Raw genomic sequence first — 13079 nt, 5'->3', positions numbered from 1 at the left:
GAGCACAGTTTCACCTACCAAATTCAAGAGCAAAAAGCTCCGTCTTCTGTAACAGTTTGTTCCGCTAATAAAGTAACTGCTTTCATATAACCACTTACTGATATATTTATTGAATTACAGCGGTTATTACCGAGTAAAAAATAATCGTTAAATTAACAGAATTACCAAGAAATCTAATTGGTTACAAGTAATCAATTACATTTGATTCATTGCGTGCGTCTCCGTAAGCAACCTGTAGTGTTAGGACATGAAACTAAGCTGTTGCCGTAATATCATGTAACACCACATTATTTACAGAATTTAGCACAGTTTGATATAAAAAAGGCGTGATCCAAGAAATAATGCCTGATGTAGGAGAATACAGCGCCAGTAAGGTAGAGGAAAGTGCTTTTGCCGTTCAGCTTCTCCTTTCCAACATTCCACATAACAGTGGAGAATGGTTAGCCTCTCGCCACTTCTACCTCAGGTTGTAGGGTCGCCACCACTGAGCACGTAATTGTGCGTTTTGTACGTGTGCCTATTCGAAGTCGACAGAACAAGCCCTCCCTCTGGCGTGACCTTGTTGGTGAGAAAATGCCTCTCCATGGAACAAGCATGTTGACGCGTATACTTTTTTTTATTTCTCGAGGACTCCACTTCACCCGCCGAGAACTAAATGTTATCGGTGAGCACAAAATGCGCCTGCATGATTTAGAGCTTACGCGAATGTAAGTCCTGGCCGAACCTTGTATATTCAGTTTGCATGCCTGACACGATTTGTATAGTAGTTTCTGGAAACTACGCGGGAAGTAGGGATGACACTGGAAACTTCCACGAGGGTTGTTGCGAGACGAGCGTACTCATCTGGCAACAACTAATCGCAACTAATCGAGGCTTTTGTTTATACTTTGTTTATAAGAACCTCCCAGACAAATTTTATGTCAATACCAGTATCTCTTGATGTGGTTTTACTTTTTTCCATCAGCCATTTTCAGTGCCATCATTCGGTCACGACGCCGACTGAACGCCGGATTTTTGCGTTATGGGGCATATAATACTTCCGCATTAAAAATTCGTGGGGCCGCGCCATTCATATGCGGGTGGATTACCTGCGAAGTTCATTAGGCTGCATTCATTAAGAAATCATAGTGTTCTTTTTTTTTTCATACGGCACCAGCTTACGCCAACACAAGCGCCATTGCGACCACCGCACCTGCCATGCATCTGCCGCAACCGCTGCTGCAGCCGCGCCGCACCTCTGACGCGCGTGACGATATGACCACAGAAGCGCAAGCCACGTTTCCAGGCGCTGTCGCCGCATTCTCCCCACTGTCATTATTCCTCAAACAATGTAAATCAGCAACCAACTTGCTACACTAAGTGTCCTTTCTTATAATGACACATGGACTCGTTTATTATTTTTTTTCGGGTGAGCGTCTAACAAATGCTATGGCTCAGAGCGGGACGCACCTGCATGTATCGGAAGTTTCTAGAATGTTATCGATTCCTCTATCCGCTGTCTGTCTAATGTCGAATGCTGCTAAACACTGCCTAATGTCCTACCTAGGTTCAACAAGAAAAAAAAAACACCATGAACTCCCACAACGAAATTTTCTGATCCTCTATTGCGAGCTCTACTTTTATACGGCTCCGTTTTTTGCCGTTTCCGTACTTTTCTTCCACTAATCATCCAATCGCCTTTTACTAATTTCCGCTTGCCGACATGTTTACTTTTCCACTGCTCTCGCTGAACCCAAGGGCTTCAAGGAGGCCAGTCGTGCCTAAGTCGACCGCTGGGCAGACGTCTTCGCATTCTAATAAAACATGCTCCACAATTTCCCTATAGATTTACCGCAAAAAGCACATGCCTCTTCTTCCTTCTTATATCTCGCTTTAAAGGTGCGTGTTCTAAGGCGTTCCGATCTTGCTTCGAAATGTAATGAGCTCCCCTTTGCGTTATCATAAATTCTTTCTTTCCCGATTACGTTTTTTCCTCTTAAGTAGTTACCCACGACAGGTTTTTTTTTCTCTTGCATTGCCGCCACCCATGAGATTATTTCAGCCTCTCTGACTTTCCACTTGACGTTCTTTGTTGCTTTGTTGCCCACCCTGCAGGCCGCATACTTGCTGGTCAGCTTCCTATTTCTTTTCTTCCACTGTGAATCAATGTTCTTCCTGTACAGATACCTCAACATTCTGCCAGTCCATTTACGTTCTTCCATATTCCTCAGTCGTTCTTCATACTCAATTTTGCTACGAGCTTCCCTCACTTCAAAACTAAGATGCGCCGGAGGCGAGCGCCATCTGGAGAGGTTGCGAGGAACCGGGCTCCCCGCTTAACGACCTTTATGATTTGCGCGCGCAAATCTGGGATTCCGGCGCCTCCCTATGGATGGTAGAAACGCTGGATAAGAGGTGTGTCGTTTTTTTGTACGTTTCGCGTAACATAATTACGTTTTGTTGTATATTCAAATTATAGTCCGACGCTATCATGTCTATAGGTTGTGTGCAAGTCGCACTTTACGATTTTCCTATGTATTTTACCTTGAGAAATTCAATTCAGTAATTGCCTTGTGCCACATGAATGCCCTGCGTGTTTTAAATATGCGTGGTTCGAAATTCGTTTTGCCGCAGCTACGTCCAACACCGGACATCCGGCGCCAACGCCGGATTTTCTGCTACACGGGGCACTTAACGCTCTGGGGTTAAAAACTCAAGTACATTTTGAATGGTCTGAAAACTAGGTTTAACGTCTTTCCAAGGGCCTAAAATAACGTTCTCCGACAACGGTGAATTATTGAGTGGACTGCAGCCTCTGTTTTCTTATATGTTTCAATGCGAAAGCATGATATAGCTCATGAGGCCGAAAATCTGGCGTTGGCGTGACCAGGATTGTCTAAAAAAGGCTACGAACTCTCGACCTTTGGTAGGAGTCACACCCACGACTTTCACTGTATGTGTGGCCCACGACGTTCGGTGTTAATATGGCGAAGGCAATTAAGGTACAGGTATCAATTTAAGGCACTACAGCCTACGATCTGTGGTGGGAGTCGAACCCACGGCAAATGCTGTTGAGTTGAAGCTAATCAAGGCACTCTAGCCCACGATTTTTGTTGTGTGTCAAATCCTCCACATTCGGCGTTAATTAAGGAGACGTTAACTTGAGGCGATTGAGAGAGCAAATGCCTAACGTGGCGGTGCCTTTTTATATTTTTATTAGCTTTTTTATCACTTACGCAACATATTTCAGTCTACGAATTATAGCGGCGGTGTTCGCGCGGTGTATCCACTTTGAACGAATTTTCAGTACAGCACAAGATCCGACAAATTAATTTTCAATGTGTCCGTCGAAATGCAGTGGGGTTCCAATTACTATTATGCTTGAATGCATAAAAAAACGGTTTCCTAAAAACAACTGGAAGGCCAACGCATCTCGTCTGACTCATTGAAAATAGTTATCTCGGAAGTGGTGCCGTCCAGAGAATTTGTTCCAAGTGAATACGCGTGCGAACTCAGTGGCGATAATTCGTTGATATAAATATGTTGCGTAAAGTAATTAATTGAAAGATAGTAAGCGTAATTACAGTAATTATTCAGTCATACATTTTCATTTCAGCTAGCAGTAGTGGCCGCCTCATTGAGTAATTGGATCAAGGGTTATAATTGCGGCAGCTGCCATAGGCAACGTTAAAAAATTTGGTGAAGCTAAAATAAAACACCCTGTATGCATTTACCACATATCGGGAAGTCTGCTGTAATACAACGCAGCGGAAATGCAAAGTTTCCATGATCGACTCTACGCGGCGCGCATGTCGTATCGCGTGACGAGGGGCAGGTTTGGATGCTGTCGCTGACGATTTATTGACGTCCCCTTTGAAACGGGGCTGTGGCAGCGACCTAGGCTACTTGATCTAATCAGGTATGCTATGTATGCATGCTTTTCATTCTGGCATTTATTTATTTATTTATTCAAAATACCCTACAGGCCCGAAGAATGGGCATTGGGTAAGGGAAAAAATTGCACAGTGTAAATTGCAAAAATTTATACAAAATTATACAACTATACAATGCTTTGTTAATAATAATACAACGAAGAGTCAAGTTTACACAAACTCTAAAATTCTAAGATAAGAAATAAAAAGCATGCAAGAAGCTACGCAGACAAGAAGCTTTTTTTTTAAAGTAAGAAATGAATGTTTAAGTCATGACGGAATTATTCTTTGTTAGCTTCAGCTACTACCATAATATCGGGAATTTATGTATATCTCTCTATTCTTTATTTTTTGTTGCCTCAAGGCAATCCATTCATTTCTTGGCCATTCCTCCAAAGTCGCTAGCAGCCATATATATCATAGGAAACCCGAGCCTGACACCGTTACCTATGCAACTGCTGCATGGTGTGCCACCTGATCTAATAATATGCAAATTCAATGCGAATTGCGCCCGTACAGACACTACACGACGCGCATACTACTTCGCGTGGCAAGTGGCACGATGATAACGAGATGATGACTATGATGATTTATTGTGCCATTTGAAACATGCCGATGATAAACATTCACCTAGCCTGCTTGATTAATTTTAGGTACGACACACAGGTATTTCATCTATGTATGGCCGCGGCCTCTGCCTTTTTCTTCCTCATGAGAATCCAACCTTTTTTAATACCAATCCCTCATAGTTGGTAGGAGCCTTGCGATAGCTGCGATGGACAGTGGCCGCTGCGGCGGTGGACAACATCGCCAACCGAAACTGCTATTGGAATGAGCCAATAACAGCTTACGCTGCAAAAATTAACGCAGAAACTTCGATGGCAGTTGTCTAAGCGTGCGCAAGCATCGCGCTACTTGCTCATTTTTACGCAGTCCGACGTCATTATCAGTGTTATGAAACTTCATCGGACTAGTATACACCATTATTAGCGCTTATCGGTTGTGATTAACCTTATCCGACTCGATCCGAGCCTTATCAACCCTTAGTTCATTTATCAACCTTATCCGATATGATCCCACCCTTATCACTTATTATAGGTCCTTATCCGCTTCATCGGACTTGCACGCACACGTATCAAACAATAGCAATGGTTATTAATCTTATCAGTATTGATCCGACCATTGTAAGTCCTTAGCGCTCTTCTGCACCTTATCCACTCGCGTCGAACTATCATCAACCGTGATGAGACCCTTAATAACCCCTCATCACTCCTTATTATCTTTATCAACTCATTCACTGCGTATATATCTGTGTTGCGTGACTTGAAGGACATGAAACCTAGGAGATCGGCGGCATTTCGGTCGGTGAGGGCACGCCGCCAACGGAACGCCCATGACGCGACCATCGAAACGCATCGGGTATGGGACGTGTTTGGCATTAAATTTTCGTAAAATCTGAATTTCCCTCACGTTGACAATGCTTCAAGTCAGCTCTAAATGTGGTTGTAGAGATCGCGTTTGTAGAACAATCGCGCTCTTTGGACATTTGTTTCGTACCGCCGGTAGCACATATTCATATGGTTCAGATATATTCAGCTTCTGCACGCGTGCGTGGTTACCCCTGTGGGTAAGACGCTCGGCTTCTCAGCGTGGGATTGTACGTTCGAAGCTCACTGCCGCCGACGAATTCGCTTTTGAATTTGCTTTGTTTTATACATTAGTCTCTTTATAGCGATTCCTCTTACGTGACGGATGAACGGACGGTTTTCCTCATTGAGAAGGTAAAGGAATACTTAGGCATTTAAAAAGGCTCATCCCGTATGCGAGCGCCTTCGGTCAGTAGTTATTACACCATGCACTTTCTGGCGCCCCTGCGTATGATTAGCGATTCGCTCTTCTACACAAGGAGCCGCAACTAGCCGCCGACAAGTCAGAATACGTGGCCGCTTAGAAGCAGACGCACAGTTTGTGTGTGTGCGTGTGCGTGTGCGCATTAAAAGAAGGATGTTGTCAATCCCCGGAGAACAGTAGCAATGAAGAAAACGCGCGCGGTGAGCGTTTTTCGTGTTCGCCAACGGGGAGGGAAGAAGGCGCTATGGCTATGACAATGCCAACGATGCGCTAAACGCTGAAAACGCCATCGAGAAGACGACAAAACTCGCAAATTTCTATCCTCGTTATTAAATAAAGGTGCAGCGCTAGTGCATGCAATGCACATGACCTTTCTGAACGGCCACTATACTCTCACGTCAACGCAACGAAACTAATTCAGCAAGTTCAGAGAACCTCAAAGAGATCATTCGCATAAGCGTGCCTGGTGCATACGAAGAAAATAAACAGAAAAGTACGCGTCGCCGTCAGTTGTATACAATTTATTACGCACACCTCTACTAAAACTGGGGTTTGCATAGATTCCAACATGGACACTGGATCTGCATGCTTTTCTTTTCCTTTTCATAAAAACCAGAGAATCATGGATTAAAAGATGCGTATTCCTGCTCTGGGACACAAATAATTAAGTTGTGAATTTCTTGCGAATACTAATGGCATGCCGACATATCGATACAAGTGATATACTGTCGCTTGTACGCATAGACACGATCGATCGAGACTGTTTCGCGTGTGGGTGTGTTCGATGGATGTTTATTTTTGTGTCGGAGGACTTCTTTCTGTTTGTATGTGAGCTCATCATGCCTTATGTCATGCCTTAGTACAATATATTCGAGTTTACTCAGCAGTTTTGAGAAGTTACAATTTGCAATAGAAGATATATGTGAGGGATGCAATCATTAGCGAGAAATACTTTAAAAGTACCTTGACTATGGGAAAGATATATTCTCTCTTTTCACTGTGCCACTCCAGAAATTCAATCCATTGTCGGCAGTACACCATGCACATGAAGGCACAGTTTGCATTATTTTTCAACAGCTAGCACCTGCTAACTTAATATGTTACTTCTACGAACGCTTGGGTTAGCTTATCAAATTTTTCGCCTCTAGTATCAAGCCTAAGAAACATCGTTTTCGCTGTGTAGCTCCAATGAAAAAATTTTAAATTGAGCAAGACAATTTTGTGATATACAATGATGTTACCTTTATCAACTCATTGAGTCTACTCCAAGGCGTTCAACATGAAGAGCACGCCTTGAGAGCAGGAAATACGAAGTGCAATACTGAGAGTTGGTCGCGGTATGTGTCACGATGACCATGGCTAAAAAAGGCCGAATCGAGCAATTTATACAAGTACGATTAATGCGTCACTCTGTAACCGCTAACAGTGTGCAATACTTGATGGCAGTGGGCTGCCGTTTCAACAAGAGGAGCACTATTTTCTCGTTAGGTGATACTTCTTAAAATGCCGTGTACCCCAAGGATTGCGTTAGTTTCTCTCCCTGCCTTTCTCCCTCTCTCTCGGTTTTTTTGTAGTGGGGAAATTCCAACTGCGACCGTATCAGTACTTATTTACGCACTTCGTTGCACATATTAGGCCGTGCGCAAGAAGCAGTTTGGCGCACTCGTATACCTAGTGCTGAGGCACTGTGAACGCTGTCTTTCGAAGATTCGGTCAGTAAAAATTGAAAACTACGTTTCAGACAACAAACATGCACACCCATCGCCACACGTTATAGTCGCAGAAATGACCCGAGGCCGTCAAACAACGTACCCTTGCGAAACGGCACCAGAGCTGTAATTATAAACATAGTAGCACAACCTTGCCCTCTCGTGAACAGGAACTGCTGATGCGCGTGCCACACACGAGAAACAAGTGGAGTTATTCTTTAGGGCGGCACACGGATGTGGCTTCGCAACCTGGCGTCACCGCTCAACATAAAAAACAAAACACCCTCAAGGGTAACAAGTTAATGTGCTCTTCCGCAACAGCTCACTGAAGCCGAAGGATGCCCGCAATAGATATTGTGGTGAGAACATCTGCCCAAGCTCACACTAATGTCTTTGTGTTTCATCAGTGGGAAACAAAATGATTCCATTCTTTCGCAAATGAAGATTAATTGTGCGCTCCGAGGTCACTTCGAGGCCCATGCGGCGAAATGAAACGACGCACATATGACTTCGTGCGTCACACAAACCAGTGAAATATGTGCAGCTCGTACTTCTAATTCTGACACACGGCAAGCCCAAGGCGAGGCTGACCAGTGTAATACGCAGCTGCTTATCTTCCGCCGTGCGTTAGTGATTGCGACTGCGGCACCTGTTGAACATGTCCTGGCGAGCTGAAAGCTTTACCTGCAGCCATTGGGTGATAACTGTTCGCGTATCACTGCTACGACTGATGACCCACAGACATAGAAAAGCAGGTTACCTAAGAGCCGCTTCTTTTTATACAAATCAAATTTTTATACAATTGCTACTGTGCTGCGGAGTACAGTTGATTGAACCCTGATTGGAGGCACTCAGTTCACGTGGCCCCTCACGATTGACCATGGCGTTGAGTGTAGCTCTTGCGTTTGAGCCACCCACTTATCCCAAGTGCAGGTAGGCAGGGCAGGCTGACTTTTTCTAACGACTTTAGAATGCGAAGAGATGACAGGGCTCTCAGTGAAAATGCGGTTCTTTGCTTCTACGGGATCTATTAAAGGGACCCTGAAACGCTTTTGACGATTTTCTACAAACGTACTGAGTCGTTAGAGTAGGTCCTTCTGATCATAAATTGGCACATCTAAGTGCTCCGCGTAAAGCGTGTAATTTATTATAAGGTTTTAAAAATGCACATCGCTGCCGATCGCAGCGCACTGCTCGGTGGAATTTTAAGCCGCCCCTACCCATATGACCGAAATCACCCATATGACGTCAGTGGGGCGAGCTATCCGATTGGCTCATCAGGGCGTGTGATCGATAATTTTTCCAACTTTATGGTAAAGAAATGATCTTCGTAATAGTTGGAATGTTAGTTAATCTCTTTTATAAAAAGAAAGTAACATAAAGAGAATGCAGAAGAACAATTTTTCGGTACACCCAAGCACTTCCGGCAAACAGCAATGGTCGTCTGCTTGTATACAACGTACCCCATTTTGACGAGAGCTCCGCGGTCAGAGTCGGTCTCAGTCTTTTCGCGAGCACTATTCTTCGACTTTGTTGCTCTGTGGCTGCAAAAGTAGCGACTGGCAATATGTCAAGCTGTGACATCGTGTCCCTCTGCAAGGCAGCGTACGAGCGAACTGGCTGCTGCGCATCGGACTGCCGCTATCCGATCGGCGCCAGGATTTGCGCGTTTGTGGCCGTCACTTTACACCGGAAGATTACTAACGCAATAGCGTTTCGCGGGTCCGATATTAGGGCAAACGCAAGCGCAAGGGGACAGGGTCTGGCCGCTTGACTGTGCCGTAACGGGATGAGCCATGAGATGAGCAGAAGGGCAAATGTGAATCGTCTGCATGGTGCAGCCACCTGGTGGCACAGAGCTCAACCATACACAGTAGCAGCAACGAAGTGTATTCTTCTTTGCTGCTGGTGTGTATTTTTCGCAGGAGTGTAATCATCAACACGTTGTTTTTATAAATGTTTAAAATGTTTTACACTTGGTTAGAGCAATATTAGCGCTTTGTTTGGCTGGTTAGGCGCTGCGCCAACAAGTGTCTGGACCATGCAGACCGATCAGGCCGCTCCCGTACGCCTACGCTAAAGTTCCTTCATAAGCTTGAGTTTATGCCTCCAGTCATTTGCCGAAATGATCAGCTTGCCTGTGGTTACCGGAATACCAGATACGTTCGGCGCTACGACAGATTGCTCGCAACGCATGCTGCTTCGCTAGCTCCGCTTGGGGTCGACGGCCAAGCGGCTAGCGGAGAAGTCTCGCTCGGGCGGGGGCGGGCTCCAAAACAACCGGAAGTGGACGATGTGACGTCGCACCATGACGCCGAACCAGTGAAGGCGGAGCTTAGTCCCGCTCGCTCGGCGAACGAGTTGAGGAGGAAAAGCATGGCTAGGGAGGAGGGTAACTTCTAATCGCTTGTAGCTCCAATAATACGAAACGCTTCACTTAAATTGTGGTGCCAATGTCCTACTTAAGCTGTACCCTACGCGTCTACAAAATTTTTCCGAACCGTTTCAGGGGCCCTTTAACGGGCCGCATTCATTGTACTCAGTAGCCAGATAACCTTCGAAACCGATTGATAACTACTTGCAATGTAGGGTTCTCGCGCAATGCGTATCGTTGCAATTAGTATTCTACGTCATGCGTTCTGAGCCTGCCTGCCTATCTATCTATCTATCTATCTATCTATCTATCTATCTATCTATCTATCTATCTATCTATCTATCTATCTATCTATCTATCTATCTATCTATGCCGAAGTCGTCGTTTTATCACCGTCTTTCCAACATCAAGATCTGACTCTTGCCTTGCTGCTTTCCATACGCCTTCTACGTTTAGCTAGTGGCCGAAGTTCCCTAATAGACTGAGCCGTGAGTGAGCCGTCATAGAGTCATCGTGCCACGGTAGTTGTCATACTGTCGTCATGATGCCGTCGCTGTCACTCCATCGTCGTCATTATATCTTCGTCATCCGACTGCCATCACGTCGTCATTGTCGCGCCATCGCCGTCACACTGGTCATTGTATGATCGTCATCACTTCGGTAACGTCATTCCACTGTCGTCGTGCCGTTGTTGTTTCATCGACGTCAATGCTTGGCCGCCGTTTTATCGCCATTCGACCCTCGTTGTCGTGCTATGACTGTTATTGCGCCATCGTCAGAAAGCCGCTATCATAATTTGTTGTGTTACCATTTTCATCATGCCGTACCGGTCCTGCCAGCGCCGTCACTCCAGCTTCGTTATTCCGACTCTCGCCTTGGAGTGCTCGTCATGCCGTCGTCGCCATACAGACTTCATGATACTGTCATCACGCCATTGGCGTCACACACTCGCAGTCATTCAACACAGTCATACACGGCCGTCCTCATCTCACCTTCATACAGTCGTCGTTACTCATTCGTTGGCATATCTTGTGTCATGCATTCATTCGTCGTAATGTCGTCGTGGTTTCATCGTCATTCTAACTTCAGTATCGGACTCTCGTCAAGCCGTCATCGTCAAATGATCGTCGTCACACATTCGTCGTCACACAGTCATCGTCATAGCGTTGCCGTATTGTGTGCGTTGTTCCTCTGTCGTTTTACCATCGTCATCACTTCAACAAAGTCATCCCTATGCGTCATGCCATCGTCGTCATACCGCCTTCTTCGGTGTTTTGACACTTAATTTCTTCATTTCATCGTAATCAAGCTGTGTTGATCAAATCGAGATTACGCCGTCGTTGCCATGCCATCGTCGTCACTGCATCGTCGTCAGACAGTGGCTAAGATGCAGCTATTGCCACACCATTGTCGTCATGTCGTCGTTTTGCCATCATTGTCATTTCAGCTTCGTCATCTGGTTGTTTTCATGCCATCGTCACACCTTCGTCGTCATGCGCTCGTCGTGAAGTAAATGTTTTTACATCATCGTCATTACGCTGTGATCGTTATACCCTCGTTGTCATTTTAGAATCACCATAACAATGCCGTCATACCATCGTCGTCATACCGCCTTTATGCTACATCGACGTTATTTCTTCTTCAACATTCCGCCGTCGTAAGTGTATCGGCGTCCTACATTCATCATTATTCCACCATACCTAAGGACGACTTTGACAAACAAGTGCGATGGAAAAATGGCCTCCAATTCCGGCTGTGAAGGTGGATAGCCGGCGAAGCTGTGGTATCACCTGATCCGATAGACCAATGTGACACGGCCTTGAAATGGGCCCCGCTGTGCCTGAGCACGACGCTCTTGTGCCTATTGATGTTGTTGTTTCTTTTGTCGCTCACCATATTAACGATGCTATTTTTCAGGTATCCTAACTGTGCGTAGCATGCTTTGGGCAGGAACTGCTGCGTCCTACCTAGCCTCAGCACGACGTTGTTGTGCAAACTGACGTTGCAGGTCGCGTCGCCACTCATCGTGTTCGCGTTGCTCTTCTGGATTCCTAACTATACGTGGCCTTTCTTAGGCGCTATCAGAACACAAATGAAATCAATTGCTGGCCAGGTGGTTCTGTTATAATGAAAGTGTAGTTATGTCACTACCTGTTTCGTATGCTACAGTTGCCGCTTCCCAGGAACTGCCGCTCATGCAACCGCAATTTTTACCGGAAAACGCATTGGGCGAACGCTATGCGCGAAGGCGAGATTTCTGGGTTTTATTATTGCGATAGCAATTATGTGGACACTAGCGCATTTCTGCCATCTGCGTCACTGTGACGTTCCGTATAAAATCCAAGGGCGATAAAATCGTCGCCGCGCACAGTATGGTGTATGTGCGAGTGAAAGCGTGCGAGAGTGAGGCTCCGGGAGGGGTGGTAGGGAGTGGGTGTACGTTCTCCTCCACGTGGCCCGCGTGCCCACCCGGGCCGCTGTATCTTGAAAGCCATCTGCGAAGGCGACAAGGTCCACCACGGGCAGAGAGGGAGGGGCGCATTTTACTCGGGTAGACGCGGTTGGCCGCTCGAGCGCTGTGTCTTGAAAGCCAACTGTGACGTCTACCGAGTCCGCCTCACGCTATGTTGTCGCGAGCGGCAGCACGAAGGTCAATTTGCTCACTGCTGCTGCCGTGCTAATTCACTCCAGCGTTTCGACAGCGAGTTCCCGCGGTCATCGAGTGATATGTGTGCATGTTAGCTTGTGCGCTCGTGATAACATCGTTGCTAATTTATTTAGTATACTTACGTTTACAACATTATATGGCCTATAAAAGTACTTTGCTTATTTACTATAGCTGTCCGCTAATTTTCTATCGCAATGGATCCTTCGCCTTTTGAGCGAAATTAGGACTTTTGTGTTATCCGCGCCACGCATGTGTAGCGTTCCCGTATAAACTCCCACAGGGAGTGTAGTTGCGCACAACTTTTGCGCCGCTGCTCGCACGGCTATTCGCCGAGCGCTATCACGTGGCGCAAAATGACGTTAAATGTTGCGCTTATCCTTGTCGTCTTTTTAGCGTCCCATGTCCACTCTTGCGCTAGCCACTTCAGCATGGAATGCCCAACTATCCCGCTCTCACACCCTGCTTCAGTTAAATGTTGAACTGCTCCACTGTGAAGCCAACTTTACGGACGCGATGCCAACTTGCCGTTTCCGTCAGTGCCACTGACATTGCAATCAGTAGACCGT

This window comes from Dermacentor variabilis, chromosome 3 (assembly GCF_050947875.1).
Source record: "Dermacentor variabilis isolate Ectoservices chromosome 3, ASM5094787v1, whole genome shotgun sequence".
Lineage (NCBI taxonomy): Eukaryota > Metazoa > Arthropoda > Arachnida > Ixodida > Ixodidae > Dermacentor > Dermacentor variabilis.
Note: the sequence above shows the minus strand (reverse complement) of the source record.